Raw genomic sequence first — 23,146 nt, forward strand, 5'->3', positions numbered from 1 at the left:
ACCTAAACTTCCCTTGCTGCAACTTGAGACCATTACTCCTTGTTCTGTCATCTGCCACCACTGAGAACAGTCCAGCTCCATCCTCTTTCAAACCCCCCTTCAGGAAGTTGAAGGCTGCTATTAAATCCTCCACCAGTGCTGAATAGAGGGGAATAATCACTTCCCTTGACTTGCTGGCAACACACCTACTAATGCAGCCCAGGATGCCATTAGCTTTCTTTGCAACAAGGGCACACTGCTGGCTCATATTCAGCTTCTTGTCCACTGTGACCCCCCAGGTCCTTTTCTGCAGATCTGCTGCTTAGCCAGTCAGTCCCCAGCCTGTACTGATGCATGGCATTGTTCCGTCCTTAGTGCAGGGCTTTGCACTTGTTCTTGTTGAACCATCTGCAGTATAGTGTTGTTGAACCTTGTTGAACCACTCCAATATATTGCACTGTTTCAGTATTTTTTTGATCATCTCATTCTCCTTTCCTAGCCAGTCCCAGTCTTCAGGCTTCTAATTCCAGTCCTAATCTCTTTGAAGCTAGTCCTAAATTTTTTCCCTCCAGTTCCTAGTTCTAGTGGCCTCTCTACCCCTTGTTCCTCATACAATATACATCATTCTCTCTGCCTACATTCTTCTTCCCAACTAGTTCCTTAATCTAGGAACCTCTCCCTAAAATGCTGATCCAACCCTAGTATCTCCTAAATCTGCCAAGTTTCTCATCCCAGTCCCTTTGCATTTTTCAGTCTCAGTTTACCCCTGTTTCTCATTAGATCTGGTTATCAGGTCTCATCTCCTTGCCTAGACAGTCGCATTTCCTTCCAACTTCTCCTCTGATCAGTCTCACCCTCAAGTCACTACCTTCTACTTGTGATCTCCTCTGCCTTTTTTGTCTGAGCAAGGAGACCAGGACTAACAGCTTATCATAATCTTGATTTCTGCCCCCCACCCCCTTTCCAGTCCTACTCTCCATATAGATGATCTTGTCCCAGTCTACTCTACCTGCCTCTTTCTGCCTTTTGTCCTTTCCACATCCAAATGAACTGGCATCCTCCTCCAGGCTACCTGGGCCAAAAGCAGGCAGAGCTGAGAGCCCAAGCGAGACAGGCTCCTGAAATTCCACTTCACTGCCCAGACCAGGGGGCAACGTGCAGCAACCCAGAGCTGGAATTCCAGGGACAGTTTCTCTCAGCTGTGGCTGCATTGTTGGAGGCTTTAGCTCTGTTGAGTATGTGCAAGCTGTGATTATTCAAAGGCTTAGAACTAGGCCAAATTTGGACAGGTTTTCATAGGTGCAACCAAAGACACATCCTTAACAGCAGCTGCTCTGTGCTGAATTCCTTGTTCCAAGGAACTGTTTGGATACTGTGACAAAGAAAAGATTGCCAGAATTTTTAATACAGTTAAACAATGTACTTTTCCTAGCATTGCTCTTGGAAATAGCTAAAGCATTTTGGCTGAATATTCTCCCCCCCAGATCAGCCTGACAGCACATCAGACAAGAAAATTCTAGCCCAGGGGTTTTCAACATTTTTGGATCATTGTACCCCCCAGCGGGAGGGGGGTGGTGGTGCATGGCCGCATGTGGAGCGGCAGCAACCGCCACGTGTAAGCCTCCCCCATCTCCAGCCGGGTGGGCGGTGCCCACGTGGCAGCGTGGGATAATGTGTGGTGGCACTCCGTCCCCTCCCACCTGCATGTACCCCCTAGGGCCTTCTCACGTAACCCCAGGGTTATCTGACAACCCCTGTTCTAGCCCAATGGTTAACGTGTTTCAAAAGAAGCAACTGACTGCTGGGTTTTACAATGCGAACAGTATCAATATAGGTAGTGCTACCAGGCCAGCCTATAAAACTTAATCCTGACCCTCCGGCACCCCATGTACACAGGGTGCGTGTCAGTGCAGTACAAGACAGTGCTATGGTAGGACATGCCTTGGTCTGTGTGTGCAAGCTCGTAGATCAGAAGAAGCTATAGCTGTGTTAGTACAGCGCTGTACTAGCCTGCATGCTCTGCTACAATAATGTAGCCATACTGTTGTTTGGGAGCTAGCATACATAGATTTAGCATCACATGTCTTGGCATAGCACTGCCATGCATCATATAAACAACTGAAGGCCACAGATTAGCCCCAGACCCTCCCCAAGTGCCACTCTGATCCCTGTCCCCTGCCTAATCTGCTGCTGTGTTTTTTGCTTTCTGCCCAATCTTCTGCTCTGCTTCCTGCCAAATCTGCCACTGTGCTGTCTGTCCCTGCCCTTATGTGTACTGCAGGTTGGCCACCCTTGATATAGATGTTGCATTTTGTGATGTTATTCTAAGTGGATTGTATTCCATGATACAGGCTTAGCATCGTTTTATTATTTGACAGCGAATACCAGAGCACACATTTCTGTGTATGGTATATATGATTCTTTTCTCTAAGTGAGTGACCTGATCAGAAATTTCACCACAAACCACGTTTTTTCAGTACATCTATTGAGAGGCATTATACACGGGGCCAGAAATGGACCCTATGTCTATGCTCACACAGTCTGAAGGAAGGGCTTTTTGTTACTTACTTTTCTTTGACACTAAATATAAAATACAGTATAACCTCATAAATCTGGCATGCCTGGGACCAAGCACCTGCCGGGAATTTGAAAATTCCAGGTTTTTGAAACCGGAGCGGTGGCTGGTCACGGAGCTGGTGGTAGGGGGAGGGGAGGTAGTGGCGGCCGGTCCCGGAGCTACGGTCACACACACAGTGGTGGCATGGGGTGGTGGGTGGTGGCAGTAGCCGCCATGTGCAAGCTTCCCCCTCTGCTGCTCCTGGACTGGCTGCTGTTACTCCCTGATGTAGTGTATTTTTAAAAAGTGCCAGATTTTTGAGAATACCGGATTTTTGATATCTGGATTTATGAGGCTATACTGTATAGGGATTCTTCTGAAGGCAGCAAACATCCCCAATTTGATGTACTGAAAAAGGCCATAAATATAAAATGGTCTTTTTCTAATCCTCAGCATATATGTAAAAGTTGTAAAATAAAGTGAATAGAGAGAGAACCAAGTCAAAACATTCAGACAGGAAGCCTCTAGAGCCTCCAGAATATAGGGATGGATCCAGGGTTTTGATGGGTGTACTTTTATGGTAGTACAAGGTTAATTTCTGAAAAGAACAATTGTGTATATAACATGTACAGAAATATGTTAGTACAGGGCTAACTTCTGCAATAAAGATTTGGGTTTCTGACTGCTCTCAAGCTTTGGGTGTTCGATTCGGATGCTTTGCTACTGATGAATGCTTTGCTACCTAGGATGCTACTATGCAGGACAACCTACTTTTATATTGCATTTTGCTGAAAAACAAACATTAAAGACATATTGCCTGCTTGAACATTGTTGACACCCTCTTGTGCAGTACTCACTTGTGAAAACAGCCCTACATTTTTCAAAACTGCTCTCTTCAGCTTTTCACATCTGAAAACCTTTTAAGGAAACAATATTCCCAATACCCACTTGGTCTGATAAGGAGATTCATGCAGACGGTAGTATGTAGTACCCACCCTACATTGGCATGCTCATACCATCAGCTATGTGATACCTCGAGAGAACACACACTGTCTACTATACTGCACGCTGAATGAGAATTTCAAAGGCTAACGGCTCAACTTGCACCAGGAATGCTCCTTTCATTGAGTCGGAAAGGAGATCGTTCCTACTGATTCCCTGCAATAGCACTATGCACATGTTCCACATTACTGGGGGATTTATATGTTTAAGGGGCCTTTCAGCAAAGAGCAGATGAGCTCATGCTATTTATGTTTTTGTCTAATCCATATATCGTGTTGTCTTTCTTCTTACACCAAATGTTCAATTTGCACCTGTCCATACTTCTTTCTTCACTCTTCTACCCCCCTCTGGTGCTGAAGAAGGCCATTTTATACACTGCAGAAGACAGTTTGGTTTCAAACAACACAATCTCTTAATCACAGGGTGGATGTCTCTTTTGTATTCTACACTTGATACCTACTTTAAAATTCACAGAATTAAAATTTAATTGTGGGCTACATTCTGAAAATAGATTAATTTTTTTCCCCCAACATATACATGTTGCCAAAGGAGTCTATATTCTGGGTGTGAATATTCTGAAGAAAGGCTCTTCTTTTCACTAGGCATCAGCTGGTTGGGAACTTTTTGGACTGGGGGATGTGGTATGGTGAATGTTAGGGCATGTACATTTATAGGTAACCCCTGCTTAGCGCTCCTAATTGTTTCTAGAAAAACTGAGTGCTAAGTGAAACAGTGTCAAGCAAACCCATTTCCCCATAGGATTTAATGTAAATAAAGAGAATTGGTTCCGTATCACCTGCCAACATAGACCCCACACTTGTGCAGCTCTGCCCTGGGCCCTGCCGGCCCGCGCCCTGTGCTCCTGCTGGCCCTGGCCGGGCTGCTCCCGGCAAGGCACAATGCAGGCTGTGCCAGGGAAGGCATCAGCTCCTCCCAGCCTCGTTGTTCCCCCACCACAATGGCCCCTGCCGGCCTGCACCCACCAGCTACCAGTGCACCTGTTTATGGCCCCAGCTACCCCACCCATGGGGCCTTAGTCAGGGGTCTGGCGTGGGATAAGGAGTGGGGCCACCCACCTGCCCACACCCCGCTTTGCCCAGTGCGGGCTCCGTCCAGGGTACCCGGCACAGGGACAAGCTGCCACCGCCAGATCGCTGCAGGCTCGGGGGCAGGGGAGCTCTGTGGGCTTGGCTTGCACTGGCTCAGGCCCTGCACTCCTGCCGGCCCTGGCCTTGGGCCCCATGCTCCTGCTGCCCAGTTGGCCCAGGCCCTGCACGCATGCCCCACATCTACCCCTTCTTGCTGCTGCTGCTCCTCCCTGCCCACTGGCTGCTCCAGTGCTAGAGCAGACCCTGTGCTCCTGGGCCCTGCTGGCCTGGGCTCCAAGCTCATGGCCCCCACTCTCCCCTTCTCCCTGCTACAGCTCTTCCATGCCCGCTCCAGCACCATGTGGCAGAGCAGACGCCAGGCTCCTGCCACCCCTCCCTGGGCTCCCGCTGGCTGCCACTCACCACTTCTCTTGCTGCCGCCACCACTGCTTCTCCCCACGCCTGCGCTGAGCATTATAATGAAATGCGCTCAGCGCTCAGTGAAATTAGGTAGGTATTTTAAATGCACGTTATAATGAAACCATGGTAAGTGAAACCGTGTTAAGCGAGGGGTGCCTGTATACTGTCTCTCAGAAAGCTTCCATTACTCCTATAGAGTCCTGCAGCGTGGACTCTGCATGCTTCCAGGAGAGCTGAGATTGGGGTACCTGCCTCCTATCATGGATCCTGACAACAGCCTGAGGTTTTGTGTTTTTGCTTTCTGCAAGTGTGTCTGCTCAGAGTTTCACTGATTTTGAAAGAAAAGTTACCTTAACAACTGCTTCCCTTGTTGGGAGTCTCAGCTGAGAAAACAAAAATGGGGGGTCAGGTTGACTGATGTGTCCTCAACTCACCATAGAGTGATTAATATCTATTCCTTTTTTTTTAAGAACAGATCTGAATCTCATGTATTCATCACCAACATGAAACCCTGAGTTTGAAACCATAAATCCTTTGGTGCCTGAAACTAGGCCCAGGTATGATTGTAATGTAGATGAGGCACTTTGAAATGCTCACCAGTCCTTTCACATCTGCCCCCAGCTTCATGCTTTATGGACCAGATTCTTTTCTACCTATTGGGCACCTGTTTGTTAGGTGCCTAAGTGGGTTTTTCTTCTGTCCTGTTCAAGTCCCTGAAAATCCATTAATGCATCTACTTGTATAACACACTATCCCTAACTCTTAGGACCAAGCTACAACAAAGCAGCAAGAAGCAGGACCCACTTACCACTTAGATACCAGGAGTTTTTCAAGGACTTGGGCAGCATGAAATAAATTTGTGCTTGGGCACCTAAGTCCACTTAACTCACCTAATGTGTTAGAATAGTGGTGTTCAACTCATCTGGCCTGATCTGGAGCATGGGGTTGAACTGCTGTGGGCCATAGGGTTCCCCGTTAGTTCAGAAATATTGCAGCAGAGGGAACAGTGGTAGGGAGCCATAGGAATGAATGCTGCCACCACTACCACCCACAGAAACTACCCAGAAGGCCTGTGCCTAGCTCTGTGCTGCCAGAGCTGTAGCGCTATCAGAACCTGAGGTAGGTAGTTTAAAGCTAGCTCAGATTCAGCTGTATAAGTTGTAGTCATTGCAGTGTAGACACACCCTTAGGCAAGTTTGAAAATGTCAACCCGCATGCTGTTTATTTCCTCTCTTATAACAATGCTGCATTTGCCAGGCAGGAAGAATACCCAGCCCATCACAGGGCAAGTATGCAAACAAATGCAACCTACTGCATGCTGGAAGACAGTATCAATGCCGTGCTAGATTCAGTGCAATGTGACAGTTATGGAAAATATATGCGACACACATTTTTTTTCAAACAGTTAAAATACCAGATGTTAGGAATATTCCTGTCCGTTAAGTATATAAAATATCAGGGCCTGCCCAGTTAAGCTGCGATTAGAGCTTCATACTTCCGTACAGTAGATTCTGGTATGGTTTTTCAGGCTGGTTTTTTGTATTTTGGTATGGAGTCTTTTATACCTTTGACATTGTATTATGGCTGAGCTAAGAACGACATTATTAGGTTTTCAAAGGATCCCAATTGTGTCATGGCTAAAGACGGTCACTTGGATTTGGGAAGGAAGTTTTCCCTTTTATTCCCTCAAATTAGAGTATAAATTACTCTAAGAAGTTGAAACCCTAATCCCAAACCAGCTTCTCCTGTGGCTTTGATCCAGTATCAGAAATAATTTCTTTTTTGTGACAGAGGAAGCATCATGACAGCAGGACAGCTGGAGAGCTGAGGGGGGCTGTTTGTTCTTTGGTTTGAAATGTGACTTCAGTCAGTTTAACTGTTTGTGAAATTGTCAGTCTTGCAGGTGAGTTTTGCTAGGAAAAATATTTAGAACTACTGTAGATGAAAACCCATTGGGTGAAGAGGGAGTCGTGCCTCCATTTTTGTCTAAGAAACCATTCACTAAGACACAGCCAGGACACAGAAGACCTGGCTTAATTCTTTCCTCTGCCTGAAGGGTTTTGAGTATCCTAATTGCATGGTCTCTGGTGTCTGAGGTGATCCCTCCTGCTGATGCTATTCTACTTTCGTGGATAAATGAATTATTCATTGCACCAGAGACTGATTCAGCTAGCACTTGACATTCATTGGGCACGACTACATGAGACGCTACTCTGCAGTCATTACTGAGCATTTATTTAGTGCTTGTATTAGCAAGCACTAAATACATGTGCTGTAACAGGAGTGACTGTGCAGTAGCACTGGTGAATATCTTTTAGGTGACACTACTGTGCAGTAGCCTAATAGTACTGTATTAATGCTGTTTGTGCTCAGACATGCTACTACGCAGTGTTATTAGGCTACTGTGCAGTCAGGGTCTTGTGTAGACATACCCACTGAGAAAGGAGAGACATTGGTTCAAATCCCTTCTCTACTTCCGACAGAGTAGCTTTGAACTTGAGTCTTCCATATCTCTCACTACTGCTATTTTTTACTACTCTCTCTCTGCCTCAGTTAACATGGATTAAGTAATAAGGGGAGAAGCCCTGTGTGACAGACTGCAGGAAACCTAGACCTATGACTACCTACTAGTATGGTGGTTAAGTCTCTCACTGGAAATTTGGAAGATGTGGGTTCAAATCTCTTTATGTAGCAAAGGGAATTGAACCCTGGCTGAACATCCTAAGCACTGGGCTCTTGGATACAAGGTGAGAGTAAAAGTGATGCCTTCTCATCTGGCAGCCTTGTGTATTTTTCCTTCCTTTTATTACAAGTGCCATAAACAAAATGTTTCCTTGCTGGTCAAACTGATGAGATTCCATTTGAGATTAAATACGACATGTAAGTTTTTCTTTTTGTTGAAAAATACCAAAAAAAATGATTTCTATCTGAACTGAGCTTTTTATTCTACTGATTTAATGGCTAAACTGAAAATATCAATTATTTGCATAGTTCTGACAGCTTAACCTAAGAAGGAAGGAGTCTTTCACATCCCAAATTTGTGCAAGATTTTTCTAGTTTCAGGCCACAATGTCACGAGAACATTTTGCAAGATTTTGAATTAAATGAGCTGTTTTAACAAGAGAATGTTATTTTCTCTACAAATAGCATCTGCTACTTAGATAGCTCAGCTACCATTCCTGCCATGTGGTATTTTCCAGCAGGGGCTGAGGAATTGCACACAGCAGACAGATGCAGAGACATAATCAAGCCTAGAATTACACGGATGAGAATTATTCAATGATGTATCTATTCCTCTGCTGCCTGTCCTCTTGCACCAGCTGTTCTAATTTTCCAAATGGCAAACCTCCTGCAACAGAATGTGGAGGACATATGGAAGCCTTTCTACAGACATAGGATTATAATTAGGCACCTAAATCCATATTAAGGCATTTAATAATGGCCTGATTTTTCACAAGTGATTCAGTAGTATTTCTGTAGTAGATATGGTTTCCTGGTCCTTCTGAAAACACTCAATTCAGGTAACTAAATATGCAGTTTTGTGCTCTTTCATTTAAATTGAGACTATCTGAATAAAACAATACAGCAGGGTAACTAACCTACCTTATGAGGAGGGAATGTACTTTGGTGAACAGATCATGGAAGTAGGAAGCAGAAGATGTGTCTGTTCCCAGATTTGCTCCTGACTTACTGCAAGAACTTGCGCAAACCATAGCTCTGAACTGTCCATGCACCTGAAATGTACTGTTTAACTGAAGGGTATGATTGTCACCTTTTATATCCATTGGCAAAAGATTTTGTTGCATCTGTGAACTGATACCCTCATCATGGTTTCCTTTTTTATTTTTCATATAGCCCTTTTCTTCCATGTAGATGTATCACAGATGTTTTTTTAGGTGTACATTAGAAATTTTGCCTGGAATGTATTATTCATAAATCAGAAATAGTTTTCAAGTAAACCTGATCATATCTTTCTTGTGTTATCAACAGATGAGAAAAATCCCTTTCAAGGTTAACTGGACCTGTTTATTGGTAGTGATCAGTCATGAGGTTGAAGTAATAGTTTAATTTCCCCCCTCTTTCCTAAAGAAACGGTAGTGTTCCCTTTATTGTTAATATAGTCTCAGCCCTATTATGCTATCAGACTAAAAATACAGTGAACCGTCTGTAAGATTGTAGATTTCTGACATAAGAAAAAATTCCATAACAGTCATATTCTTAGGCCTCTTGTTCTGTTCGCTCCTTATTGTTTAACAGATTCCTGCTCATGAATTATCACTCCTAAGTCCTGGTCTTCTGTTTCTTCCACACTTAAACCCTTACTGACATCCTGAATTTGCATTGTGCAGAAATTTTAGGTTCAGATCCTTGGCTGGCAGCGCAATTCTTAGTAAGTAAAAAGTAATTCTTAGGAAAATATAAATCTTAAATACGTAAAATCCTATTTGAAAGGTCGAGGTTGCAAAGATGAAAAGGAAGGAATTTAATGGATGTATATATTATTCTGCCATTCCGATGCATTCTGAAGTTCAGAGAGACTCCAGACTTTAAATGATTAACTGGCATTTCCAGACTACCAGCCAAATGAAAGTTTTAGCAGAACACGAAGATACGTCTGCAGTCCTCAAAAGATTAATGAGCCAGACATGCTTTTGAAACCTCTGAAATTAATTTTGGAGTTTGCTTATTAAAATAATATTTCTTTTACTAGACAAAATGTATATGCTTGCAGTGCTTTTGCAGTCGTTTCAAGACAGATTTAAAAAGCTACATTCCAGAGATACTGAGCCAGATCCTGCTATCTTTCTGCAGCCAAGACTCCCACTGAAGTCAGGGGAAGCCCCAAGAAAAACATAGGTAAAGGAAAAACCATCTGGTATCAATCAGTACCCGGGGCTAAAGTAAATGGACCAGTCCCTCAGCTGTGGTAATTAGTGTAAGCGTTGGCCCACTGGAATTTCTGCCTGCGAAAGAAATGGCCTTGTTTGCGTCAGTGGGTCTCCTAGCCGTACAGGGCTAGCCTGTTTGTTTCTTCATTCGAGTGGTGAAAGGTTCCTCATTCTGGTTTTGGAACTCAATAATGTAATGCTGCTTGCCTTTCTTATGCCTAATGGGCGTATTATTTATTTAGACTCCCTGTAATAAAGACACCATTGTGCCGGAGTGTTGTGAGAGAAAGCAGAGCCGGGCTCTGTCCTTGCTGTGTAACTGTATCAACACACCAACAGAAGCCTTCTTTATTTATTTATTTTTGGGGGCACACAAAGAAAAGAGCGCATACCTGATGACAAAAGCACATGGCAGCTGTTGTTATTGCTCTTCAGGTGGGTGCTTGTCCCCCGGGAACCGGAACATCTTTCTCTCTCTCTTTGCTTGCTACACTTTTTATGGTGCCTGGAAAAACAGGCCACATCCAGACGAGCGTGACTGTGCAGTATGTGACACTGCAGACACATCTGCGGCACCACGTACCACACATTCAGTTGTCCTCCGTGCTGAAAAGTAGCAGTACACTACTACTGTTTGTTTTTTTTTTTAAACCCCTGGATATCCAGAGGTCAAAAAACCCAACAGAAATAAAAGGTGGAACAGCATTCATGGGGACAGTGTGCGCTACTCAAAACCAGAGCCTGGTTGGCCAGAGCAGGATCGCTACTGCTGCAGCCCCAGGAGGCCCTCAGGATCCCAGTAAGGCTGCTGGGTCCATCCCAGTGCTGGTCCCAGCCTCCCCTGCCCCACCGAGGTAACTTGCTGCACACCAGCAGGCACGTGGCACAGGCATTCCCCGGGGTTAGGGACAGCTAGCGGCAGCACAAGGTGTGTTGCTGCTAGGTGTCACTGGGGACCCAGATGTCCACACACGTGTGGAGGTGGCCATAGATCGGAGTTTCCTGGAGTCCATGTTTTATTAAAATTTTGCACCAGTGTTTGTTATCAGTACTTCACTGCAGCTATGATTCCTGATTCAGTCTTCTGAATGCAATAACAATTCTCATTTAGGTCCCAGCCATATATTAATTATCTGTAGAAGAAATGAAAGAGAACAGCAGAAATTAAGGCACTGGCAGTTTCCAAAAACTGGATGGCTGTTTTGTCTATGCTTTTTACCCAAGAATAGCACAAACCTCCTTCACTGTAACTTATTTCTATAGAAGCCTATGGGAGGTTGTTTTTTTACTTGAGTTTTTTTACTTGAATGGGACCTGCATTGGACCTTAAGGTGCATTTTGAACCGGTAGTCTCAGTATAATTGTTGGTGCATAAATGATCATATCAGAACACCTGGTACCTTCAGTACATCTCATACGATTGTACTGGAGAGATCAGGAATTAGAGAGAACCACGGAGTCATCTGTGTTTAATAGCTGATCTTATTTTTATACTTGAGGGAAAGCACAGGTACAAGGCCACAAGTGTAGCTCCATTGACTTCAGTCTAATGTGAATGTAAATTGATGTAGCTACATTGAGGTCAGCTCTGCCCTTTTACATTAGCTGACGATTGACACACACAGGGTCTAAAGGTTTCCATCCAGTTACAAAGGGACAGATTTTCAGAGGTCTTGTATTACTACAGTTTTGCAAGTAAAATACTGTTCTGAGTGTGGCTTTGGTGCATAAATAAAATATACCTGTATAAACTACATTGGTGCTTTATTCATCCAGTGAGGTTTCCATGTGTAAACTCCATCATTTTGTGTTTGCAGTTATATACGTGTACACGATGGCACACAGAGCTCCTTCTGAAAGTGTTGGCTCTAGAAGGGCAGAAATGCATGACTCTTAGTGAGAAAAATCTCTCTCTTTCTGTCAGCTCATTACCCAATAGCATCAGCCTGGTCTCTTGGTCTATGTGTAGATGAAATGAGGGGCATGTGTACATGATACTTTAAAGCGGACTAAATGCTTTTGCACCACTTTAATGGTGTCAATGTTTGCATGTGTCAGCAGCGTATTGCACATTAAATACAGCTGCTGTAGCAAATTCGGCAGCATAACACACCTTAAATGACTTGGGGCGCAGCAAACTAAAACTCCTTGGAGTTTTAGTTTGCTGCCCCTACAGCCGCAGAATAAAGCACTGGGCTCCATGCAGCTCACGTGCTGTGCAGAAAGTCCTGGAGGCAGCCTGGCAGGAGCCTGGGAAGGCAGGCTCCTCCCAAGAAAAAAATTTTCCCCCCCAGAGCCTGCCTGCCTGTCTGAGCTGTGTGGGGGCCCAGTGCTTCCCTCCGCAGCTGCGGTGTCCCCTGGGACTGCTGTCACATATTGATAGCTCTTCTGGATAGACTTGTCAAATGTAGAAGGACACATACCTACAGAATGCCTCATCTTTTGAAGTTCTGTGCTGCAAAATGAAGAGCCTCATGTGAGATGCTGGGAACTGTGAAAGTGGGGAAAATTAAAGTCTCTAAAAATTGCAACAAATAATTAGAGCAACCACAATCTGTAATTTCAAAGCCATCTGGGCAGCTCAAAACCCTTCATTCAGGCACTTTTCTGACTCTATGCCCGTGGCATTATGAAGGATAAACTTACCCTCACCCACTTCAAATACTGTTGCATGTATGCAGAGTATACATACAGCCGTGTAAATAATTTTTAATGGAATGGGGCACGTTCTCCAAAAAGCTGTTATCTGATTAGTTGTATCTACAGTTATATATCCAATGAGTCACCATTTAGGCAGGTTATACAAATTATTATTTTGAGCATCCTTCATAAATCAGTCCATCCCATCTGTGTTTTCTGAATTTCCTTTAAATTGTTGGCATCTTTCTTGTAACATGGCTGTGAGAATAGTATATTCTGTTCTAGTAGTGTTCTCACTAGGTGCAAGTCTGACTTGCCAAATTGTATTAGTTCTGTTGGCTGCAATGCTGGGCGCAGGAATCCAACGCATTCTGAACTTGAACAGATTCAGAGTTAGATGCCCTGAGATGTAATTTAATACATTTTCTTAATCTTCTAATTTCCTGATGAATTAAACAAATTACTTTTTGTGACATCCTTAAACTTCATAAAATATTCTATCACAGCTCTTTTCTCTAATCTGCACTATTCACAATTGCATACTTACTTCCTGAATTATAAATAGTAAAATAAGGCACTCTAGTTATAATCTTTTTACTTCTTGTAACTGCTAAGGTTTAGCTGCAAGGCCAGTGTTAAAATATCAAGCACGGTTCTTATAACTTACATATGAGCAACCCATTTAGGTGAAATCATTAAAGTATGAGTGAGCTTAGATCTCCAATTTCAGTAGTACTGAAACTGTATGTGCTTAGATGGAAACATGGGACACTTGTTTGATTATAATTTATTTAATTTTCTACTGGGACTTTGAAATACGACTTGATTGTTCACACTTAAAGATCCATGAACAACTTTAATACCAGAAAACTATTTAAATGACTCAAGGAATTAGGCAGCGGGTAAAAATGTTCATGTTCTGGAATAATAAACCAATGCCACATTTTTTAAAAATGGGATGCTTTCAGATAAACTGCTTTTAAAAGAATGTGAATAGGAATCGGAGACAAAGAAAAATATTTACAGACATTTAAAAAATCATTAATATTCTGTTCTATTCAACATAGGTTCCTTCCCCACACTTATTATCGTAAGGCTTGGGAAGCATTTTGCTTTGGAAAGGCTTTTTAAAAGTACATGTTGCTGGATGTTTGTATTGGAGAAGGCAGCCCAGAGAAGTGCACCTTTACATTTGGAATGTGATGAAGTCTGTGATGATCCTTCCTATCTGAGAGAGTTCATTCAGAAGAATCTGATTGAACTGCAGGAAATCTCTCTCTTATGGGCAAGTTCTGTTCTTGTAGACAACCACAGAGCCAGAGGAGAGGCATTTTTGACTCTTGTCTTCATCCTGGGGCTTTAAGTGACCTTCTGGGACAGAAGAGGTGACAGATTAGATTTTGTATACATCTCAAACTACAAGCTTGTATACTCAGTGACACACACGTGCATGGATAATTCTTATCTAAGATGAGCCATCTATGCACGGGGTTAGTAAAGGAAAGCAGCGTTGTTGACTGGAAGTCAAAACATGTTTTTATTTCCAGCTTTGATTTGCTCTGACCTTTTCTTGTTTTTGCTCTTTGTTTCATCTCTTTAGACCTTAAGCCACTCAGGGGCAGGGAGTGTCTCTGTGTTTGTGCAGAGGGTAGCAAATGGGCCCCAATCTCAGCTGAGGCAGGTATGCACTAGTCCAGTATCAGTCTCTCTGCTTTCACTATAGTTAACGTGGTGGGATAGAATTTGTATGTGTTTGAATATATCTTATTGGGGACAAATTCTGAAATACTCACTCGTCCAACATCGCCACTGGAGTTTTGTCTGGGGAAGGCATGAATAAACACAGCATGAATAAGGACCTTTGGCTCATGATGCTTTTGCAAAGCTTGGGATAACAACTGAGACTTAACATTGCCTTTTATCTACAAGATCCTTTAATAACACTAATTAATAGAAAATGTTGAATGACTTTGCCATATTCCTGCCCTAAAACTGTGATGAAGTAATACGAAAAGTAAGAGTGTGTCTCTGTTCAATCCTCTGCCCTACTAACTAGATGATGAACTGTATAAGTGACATCTGTCACAAGCAATTGTTTCCTGGCGGCAGGGTTCTGCTCCTGCCAGGCTGTTACTATTTGGATGGTCTTGAAAAAACAAGGAAATAATTTTTATTTTTACTTTGTATTTATTTCATCACTGATCCCGGTTTTTAAACCAGTATTCTAACCCAGTGATGCCAACTAATGAAAATGGCATTGTAGGGTAACATCTACCCTGACACATTGAAGGCTTTCATGAGAAACATTTGGTATTTTGTGTCTGTTGTATTTCACTTTTTTTGATTACCACTTTCTTGAGCACACATTAAAACAGGCTGCACTTCTAGCCATTCATAAGATTACAAGTGCAATGGGAAAAGGAAGGATCTTGAAGAGAGTGTTTACTGGATTATTTTTTCCATTTATTTTGCCAATATCTTCTCTTGTTAAGTTCTTTACCTGTTCATTGAATAACTGACATAACAGTCAAGGCAGATGCGCTTTTCACTGTATCCTGAATTTAAAAGTTGCTTCATAATGCTGGCCTTAGTGGGAAGTATCCAATTGGTTGCATTTTGAGCTGAAGGAGAAGACAACTCCCAGCATTCTGGGGAGTTGCTGTGACAATGCTTATCTGATATATCTAGAATGGGGGTGGCCAACTTGCGGCTCCAGAGCCACATGTGGCTTTTCAGAAGTTAATATGCATCTCCTTGAATCTTTGCACAAGCACACGATGAACAGCTTCCAAACGGGCCAAGATTCCAGCTTCCAAGATTCAAAGAGACGCATATTAACTTCTGAAGAGCTGGAAGTGGCTCTGAAGATGTAGGTTGGCTACCCCTGATGTAGAACTAAGCAGCAGTAACCCCTATAGAGAAAGTAAGGAAGTATTATTATATAATGTGCTAATGGACTCTAAGTATTGTGCCTGCCGTACATCACTGTCGCATATTCTATATGTTTCTACAAATGACGGTGAGTGTTACTAGGAGTTCCATGTATACAGTGTAAGCACAGAATGCATAATAGTGGAGTGAAGTTCAAATAGATCTATACTGTAGACTGGAGAGGCAGGTTGTGGTCTAGAGTAGTAATTATTATTTTCCTACTGCCGTCCCACCTTGTGCTGTGATTCTATTAGAGTTCACAAATTAAGCATGCATTCAGGACCAGATTAATGCATAGGCAAACTAGGCATATGCCTAGGGCTGTAGGTGAAGAAGGGGCCCAGTTGTACATATTTTACATATTATAATTATTGAGTGAAAAATAGGAATATAAAAAATCCATCTTCAACTAGGGGCCTACGAGTTTTGTTTGCCTAGGGCCCGCTAAAGGGTTAATCCGGCTTTGCATGCATTGTTTCCATTTGCATTTTTTATCACAAAGTGTGTAAAATTTAGTGTTTTCTTAAAGTACCAGCTGGAACAATGTAAGGGTTACTCAAGATTGCAGCTTTAATTGGAAACAAGAGGTAGGTTTCTGTAGCATGCATTAATATGGGGGGAAAAGCTTGGAAACATGATGCAAAATGCACACTAAAGGCTTAGAAGGCCAATAAAAAGAACCTAATATGTATTGTGATTACAAAATCTTTTTTTTTTTTTTTCCAGCTGTCTTATGATTTTTGGGGGCCTGGGCCATGAGTTTTGTATGCTTGGAGTTACCAACACTGAGCATGATTGATGAAAGCTGGTAACTACCCTGACACAAGATGCTGGCACATTTTTGTAGGAGCTGACCAACAGCGAATCTGTCTGCCCTAGGAAGTCATTCTTTTCTTCATGCCCTAGATTACTATATGATGTTGAAGCATTCTATCCCAGAGAGGGCAGAATTTCTGGGGTGTGTGAAGTGCTACTATGCAGCTCTTACCAACTTGTTTGCAGGTAATACTTGCAAAGCACTGCCGTTCTTGGTTGAAAACTGTTAGGGAAATGCATAGTAGTTTACCCGGTTTTTCGTTACAAAACAATCGTTTGTTATATTTTTTTTTGTCTGCATATTAGCATAATGTTGTTGTTGGCCAGGGCTGCCCCTGTACTTAAAAGCAAACCTTCCATTCATTCCACTGGTGCCAGCGTACATATTACACAGTCCTGTACCAGGAGAACTACTTCCATCCAGTCATGAATTCACTTTGAACTACTATCCTTCCCATGAGTTTTGCCTGGGAAAATAAGTTGTGATTTGATGCTGAGACTCCAAAGACAGAAAAGTTAGATATTCTATTCAATTTGAGTACTGATATGGAGCCTCCTTAACTGTAATTTCTAAAGTCTTTACATCTGTGAAGTGGGGAAGTTCTGTTATTCTTGTTGTTATGTGTAGGAAATGGGGAGGTGTTTGAAATCTGTAGGATTTTAGAAGTCTAGGTATCATTTAAAAACCTTGACACAAAGGAGAGGATTTTAGAGTTATTTAGGAGCCATCCTTTTTCCCCTGACTGAGAAACCAGAAGAAGACAGATTTTAACATTATAGAATGGCGATTCCATAAAATCTTAGCGCTTTGCTGTTTCTAGCATTTGTCACAGTATAAAATACTCTTTTTATTAGTTTCAGAGTGCCAGAATCTGATATGCTGCATACGTGAGTGATTGGAACGTGTGCTTCATGACTATTTCTGGGCATGGCATGGAGGTAATGTGGGACATGTCTTTTGTGTCTCTGAGGTTTTGACAAATTATCCATCTCTGTCAAATGTACTTGAAAGCTATCAGTGCCAAGGAGGGGTATGGTATTTTCTAGGCAATTCCCTTCTCCCTCTTCCAAACAATAGTGCTAACTGGTGTTTCTGAATGTGTCGGTTTTCTATTATTCTATTGGGAAATGTAATACATGAGGTTTTTAGATTAAGGTAGTTTTTTTCTCAAGCACATTACAAAGTACAGCATCCTCTTTTCATTATAGGGAAACAAGCAAATCCCATGTTCCTTAAGATGCTCTAATTCAAAACTTCTTTACTTCCTTCCTTCTGGAGAAATCAAATATTCTACAACTGTTTGAGAAAACAGTCTTTAAAATAATGCCCTGCTTCTGAGTTGATTATTCAGTGATGCAATATGATCTTTATCAATTTGCTCTTAAATTACTGGTCAGCTAAATAAATAGTGGCCATCTGGATGAAAGTTGAATGTAGTCATGGTAGATTGTGCCATTGCTTATGTCTGTGTAACAAAAAACGCAGTTGTTTGCAGAAACACCTCAAACATTGCGGGAATGAACAAGCCCAGAATTATAATCAGGAGGCTCCTGCATTCTCTTTCCATTCAACAACTAGGTATTTTCAGAGGTCAGCATGATTTGCACATCCAAGGCTAAGTACAGACGGTCAAAAAGCCCAAGGCTGAATCGATTCAGTCTTTGCAGGTTAGTTTAAAATGAAGAGATTAAACTGAGAAACAACTCAACACATTCACTTTTGATTCAGGAAATGCAGTTGCTCAGGCCAGAAGCTGGGGGGCGATAGGACATGGCTCTCTGGCATGTAACCAGCATGGGCTGTGTTCGCTTCCTCTTCCTACCACCCCCAAGTTCTCTGGGATATGCAGTCCAGAATCACAGAACCAGAACTCTGCAGGGTTGGTCATCACTTCCTCTTCCTGCTTCCAGGTGCCTCTGGAAGTTGTAATCCACAGTTTAACCCCCCAGCTGGGGTTTGCTGGGGGGAGGGGCAATCCCCACATTTTCCCTTCCCCTAAACCCTTCTGTGCTGGAGCAGACAGCCCATCCCAGCCTAGGGCTGCAAGACATGCTGGGATGCCGGGGGACTCTGATTTAATTTAAACCAGGAAGGGGTCTGGGACAGAAGTTTCATAAACTGGTTTGACCCAAATCAGTTAAGTCTGAAACTACATTCAACCAGGTTTATCTTAAACCAGTTTTAGCCATTTTGAAACTGGTTTATGTGCACTGAATTTCTGTTCTGTTACTGATTTAAACCAGTTTCTAATGACTTAAACTAGTTTATGTGTAACTTCTGTCCCTAGCCTACAAGACCCACATTCTCTGCCTGCTTTTTCTGCTAATTAAACTGTAAACAGTACTCTGAACTTCTAGCGAGATGACTTCACCTTTACCTGCTTGGGGAATGTTAAAAACACAAACTAGATTACTCTAAGGAGCACTTTCTTTTTGGGTTGAGTACCACACAAAAAATGTAAATCTAGCTGCAAATGAGCAGATTTGTTTCTCTAGGAGGTTTAAAAAGCATTCCCAGTTTTCCCTTGGGATTAGTTCATTTCACAATCTGAGCCTTGTTGCCTTCCTGTAATAAACCATTTGGCAGTTCAGATTAGGAAACAGTGACAGAGAGTTGGATATGTAGGGTTTTGGATAGCCCAGACAAAAATGAGTCTAAGACTCAGGCTGTCTAAGATAGACTAAGACCCTCTATGGCTTATTTAGTTGCGGAATAAAAATATTGTTGCCTGTCTTTTGAGTGAACAAACTCAATGATAGTGGGAAATAAGAGTTTTATTCTAGGAGTTCTGGGTTCCCGATTGACATCACTTTAGGAAAAGACTCTAGCTGTATTCAACCCATAACGTTTTACAAATAGTAAATAAAAAAAACAACCTTGTAAGCCCTACAGGGCAGCTCCCATTGTTGCTGGACCTGCCAGTTGTGGCATATGGTTAATTCAGTCCCTTTTCTCTCCCCTATTTTGCTCACACCTCTTTTAAGGAGATGCATCTAAATACTTCCTGTTGTGTATAATAATCAGTTTCCAACTGTTAGTGCTTCACTTGGCTGTCTTTGAATCCTGCCTGGGAATGAAGTCTTGCCACCAGAAAACTAAAGCCTCTGTTGCAAGGGTTTCTACCTAGTTCTGTTGTAAGAACTTTTTAAGACAAAGTGCAGCAGAGCTTCATACTCCTCTTCACCAGCTATATTTGTGGGCCCTCTGCATGGGCTGACTACTTTTTTGTGGGAAATGTGATAGGAGATGTATGTACTAGGTCCTAACCAGTATCCGTTTTAGTTGTGTGCTTTGTTGTTATCTTAGGATGGGGCCTCAGCTTCGTAGAGGTTCAGTCTGCACAGCAAAGTGTAAATAGTGTAAGAGTTAAGATCGTTGATCAAATGGGTGGTCAGAAATGAAACCGTAGTTAATAATTGATTAGCAAGATAATGAAATGTCCATGGCTGTTCTTTGTTTTCCTTGCCTTTCCAGTGCAACGTTAACGCTGTGCAAGGCGGAAGGTAATAAACCAAAGGGCAGTTTTCACCTCCAAGGCAGATACATTGCAGAGGAGAATGACTTCAGCATCTGGATGGGCTTTATTCTCTTTGATCTGCATAGTACTGTCCTGCTTGCTGGAGACATCCCAGGCACACGGGTGTCTATATTTGTGCTTTGATGCATTCTACTTAGAACACTCTAGTATTGCTGCAGTGTCACATGCTGCAGCTCCTGCGGGTTTAAAAATGGCTGCTGGGGTGCTTTAACTAACACTTGTCAAATGAGCTTTAGTTAAAGCATCCCATGGCCATTTTTAAATGGGCAGGGGCTTAATACATGTGATGCTGTAGCATTTGAATTACAGCGGCTCTCCAGGAACCGCTCTAATTAAAACGCCCCCCACCCCCTCCATGTACCTCCTAGGCAATCAGCTTAGGTAGTCACCTCCTGGAACCTAAAAGATGTTTTGGATCCTGTTTTCAGGGTTTGTTATTCAGAATCTTTTAGACCATTTCTACAGGCTACAGTTGAAATATTAGCTTTGTGTTTTTAAGAAGATAATTGGAAGGCATAAAATTAGAACTAGCTTCTTGGAATCAGGTTCAGATCCTGGGAAGGTTGATTCAGCTCATTATTCACCAAAAGGAGCTTAATCTAATACAGACCTAGTGTGTGTAGATATTGTGGATGGCTCCACTTATCTATTCTTTCTCTCTTGAATGGATTAATCTCAGTGATATCTTTCCCTATCTTCTTTGTGCAGACACTGAAGGACAGAAAATAGAGGTTCAGCTTCTTTGCATTTACCTGTGCCCTATTTGATGTGAATCTGGCAAAAGCGATTGTTCAATTGATACAGGATCTAAGTGATTCCTTCTTGATCTATGTGAGATTATAAATACTGGTGCTGCCCTGGAAGACAAAGCAATGGGTAATTATAAGGACAGTGCCATGGAACGGGGTGCAGGCAGAATAAAAAGGGGGAAAGAAGGCACTATGTCTTTCTGTTGATGCCACTACCCAGTGAGGAGAAATGCGGGTCTCTCATGACCCCCTGTGCATCTGCTGCTTGAATCCATTTGCCACCAAAGAGAGCTTTACTGGTCCTGCCAGCAGGAAAGCAGATCAAGGAGCAGGAAACACTTGGAAACTATTGAAACCACATTTTGAACTGTTTAGTCTAGTGTTCAAGAGCAAGGCTAACATTAGGGGCATGTGATTAGAAGGAGGCTTCACACACTTGGGAAAGAGGCTGTTGGTGATAAGTCATAGTCCTTTTCACTGGAAATACAAAAATTGCAGATGATTGAGTTCCCAAGGTCCAAAGGAAATTTAGCACAAAAAAAGAAACTTCAGAAAACGGAAATATTCCTTTTCCTGGAATACTAGAACCTAGGGAACAGTCTTGTAAATAAGGTAGAGAAAGCTTATCTGATGGGGCTTTCTACCTCTTCTTTGCCACTGTAAGGCAGAGAGTCTACCTCATGCAAATGCAGGAGCTCTGATCGTAGTCTTTATTCACTGGTGGCATTGCCTGTCTGTGGGGATAGCCCTAAATCTGGGAGTATCCATTTGTTTGCAGGGTAAAGAGAAGTCAAATACATGATAATTGTAGAAGATAAGTAGGTTTGGCAACAAGAGGCAGATTCCTACATAGGAAATAGTTAACCTGGAATAAGTACACAAAAAGAACTAGAACATAGTGTTATGGGTAAAGGTAGGCAGAAGGCAAGGCAGGGTGGCACATCACAGTCTAGCTCATTCAGAGCCATGAGCTTCATAGGCTACAGTCTACTTTACAGACTTTCATCACAGCATCTAACAACCTTTGAAAGTTTATGCCTCTGAACACGTTAGTATGTAAGGTACCATCCTGCCCTGCCTCCCACCTAACCTCAACCTAACATGACTACCTGTCCATACTCATGGGTAAAATAGGAATAAAAGACAAGTTAGGAATAATCGCTATGTGAAACTTCCCATGGAACAGGTTAAAAAGAGATCCATGCCCAAGGGAACTCAGGGCCTGGTTACACTGTTGATTAAACAAACACGTATTGTTTGATGTGGCTGGAGACTCAGAGCCCAATATTGGGGCCCTTTAGCACAGGGGTCGGCAACGGTTTTGGGCAGAGCGTCAAAAGCATCCATAACCTCAATGTAAGAGGTAACCTCGTAAGATGTTGGTGTGCCAGGGGCAGACAGCGGCGGAGCTGTGAAGTGCTTGATTCTTGTGGTAGTGCAGCCCCAGCCCCGTCCCTGAGGTGTGAGTGCCAAGCAAACTGCCTTTGAATGCCATGCTCTTGCACATATGCCAGGGGTTGCCTATGCCTCCTCTAGCACCTTTTATCTGGTATCTGCAATTCTGCAATTATAAGGCCTGGATGAGGGATACCTCTACCATAAGCAACTCCTCTGGCAGGCAAAAAGATGGTTTTGCGGCCCCCTACAGATTCCTGCCTCAGGAGCAGGGGGGTGGAGTATGGGGTTGGGGGTGCCGGGGGGGGGGGGATTCTTTCATGAGATGATTTGCACACCATGTGAATGTAAGATTTTCACTATGTATGTATGCCTACAGGTTCTGGAAAGTAGGATGACTAACCTGCCTTTAGCTCACTTTTCTCCCTTTTTGCAAGACTTGAGTGAAAAACCAAGCAACACTTATTCCCTGTATGAAATAAACCTGTATTTCCCAAACCCATTTCCTCCCAGAATGTACTTCGTGCTGTCTGTTTGTCATTGCAAAAGTTAAATAGGTAATGAGTTGCTGACAGAATTATTTACATCCTGCTATTGTTATATCTAGGAAATATTTTCATAGTCGATGTAACTAAGTGGAACAGCTTGTTTCAGCAGAAGCCAGTGATAACAGTATATAGCAAGAGATTAAGCATAAATGATTATGCAGTTTACAGAGCTGAGGGAGATGGGAAAATCCATTCCTTTGACAAATATTGCACTCTGGTTCCAGTATATTATATTATGGGCCTTCCATGTTTATGCTTAGTTGTTTTATCCTGAATGTTTGGTGGGCATCAGACATTATGTTAATTCCAAGAGCAATGATAATGAAGTACATCTGGATTAACATACTGAAAATAGATGTTGGAAAGGGGTAGCTTCTATTCCTTGTGTCAGAAGCAGTGAGATTGTGATTAGATTATTGGTTTTTACTAGGTATCAAATAGATGAATTAATGTTTGTTCATTGTCCTTAATATGTATATAAAGTGCAATGTAAGTGCTACATGATAACTGCATTTCATAGGCTTCCATTTGTCTTTAAAAAAAATCATTTATATGTGAATACCAAATTAGACAAAGATTGTCTTGTAGTCAGG

General features: G+C 42.5%; 1 protein-coding gene across 4 annotated transcripts in view; it reads left to right on the forward strand.

Moving 5' to 3' along the window:
• SHROOM1 (shroom family member 1) overlaps positions 1 to 23,146 on the forward strand; it is an 86,343-nt gene that overhangs the window by 15,476 nt on the left and 47,721 nt on the right. Inside the window, exons 2-3 of one of the 4 annotated variants that reach the window (XM_019478562.2) lie at positions 16,233 to 16,508; positions 17,178 to 17,261. The exons of the other annotated variants lie outside the window; for them this stretch is intronic. The gene's annotated coding sequence lies outside the window, so the exon portion shown is untranslated. The remainder of the gene's footprint in view (positions 1 to 16,232; positions 16,509 to 17,177; positions 17,262 to 23,146) is intronic. 4 annotated transcript variants of the gene reach the window in all.

The sequence above is a fragment of the Alligator mississippiensis genome, chromosome 9 (genome assembly GCF_030867095.1).
Source record: "Alligator mississippiensis isolate rAllMis1 chromosome 9, rAllMis1, whole genome shotgun sequence".
Classification (NCBI taxonomy): Eukaryota; Metazoa; Chordata; order Crocodylia; family Alligatoridae; genus Alligator; species Alligator mississippiensis.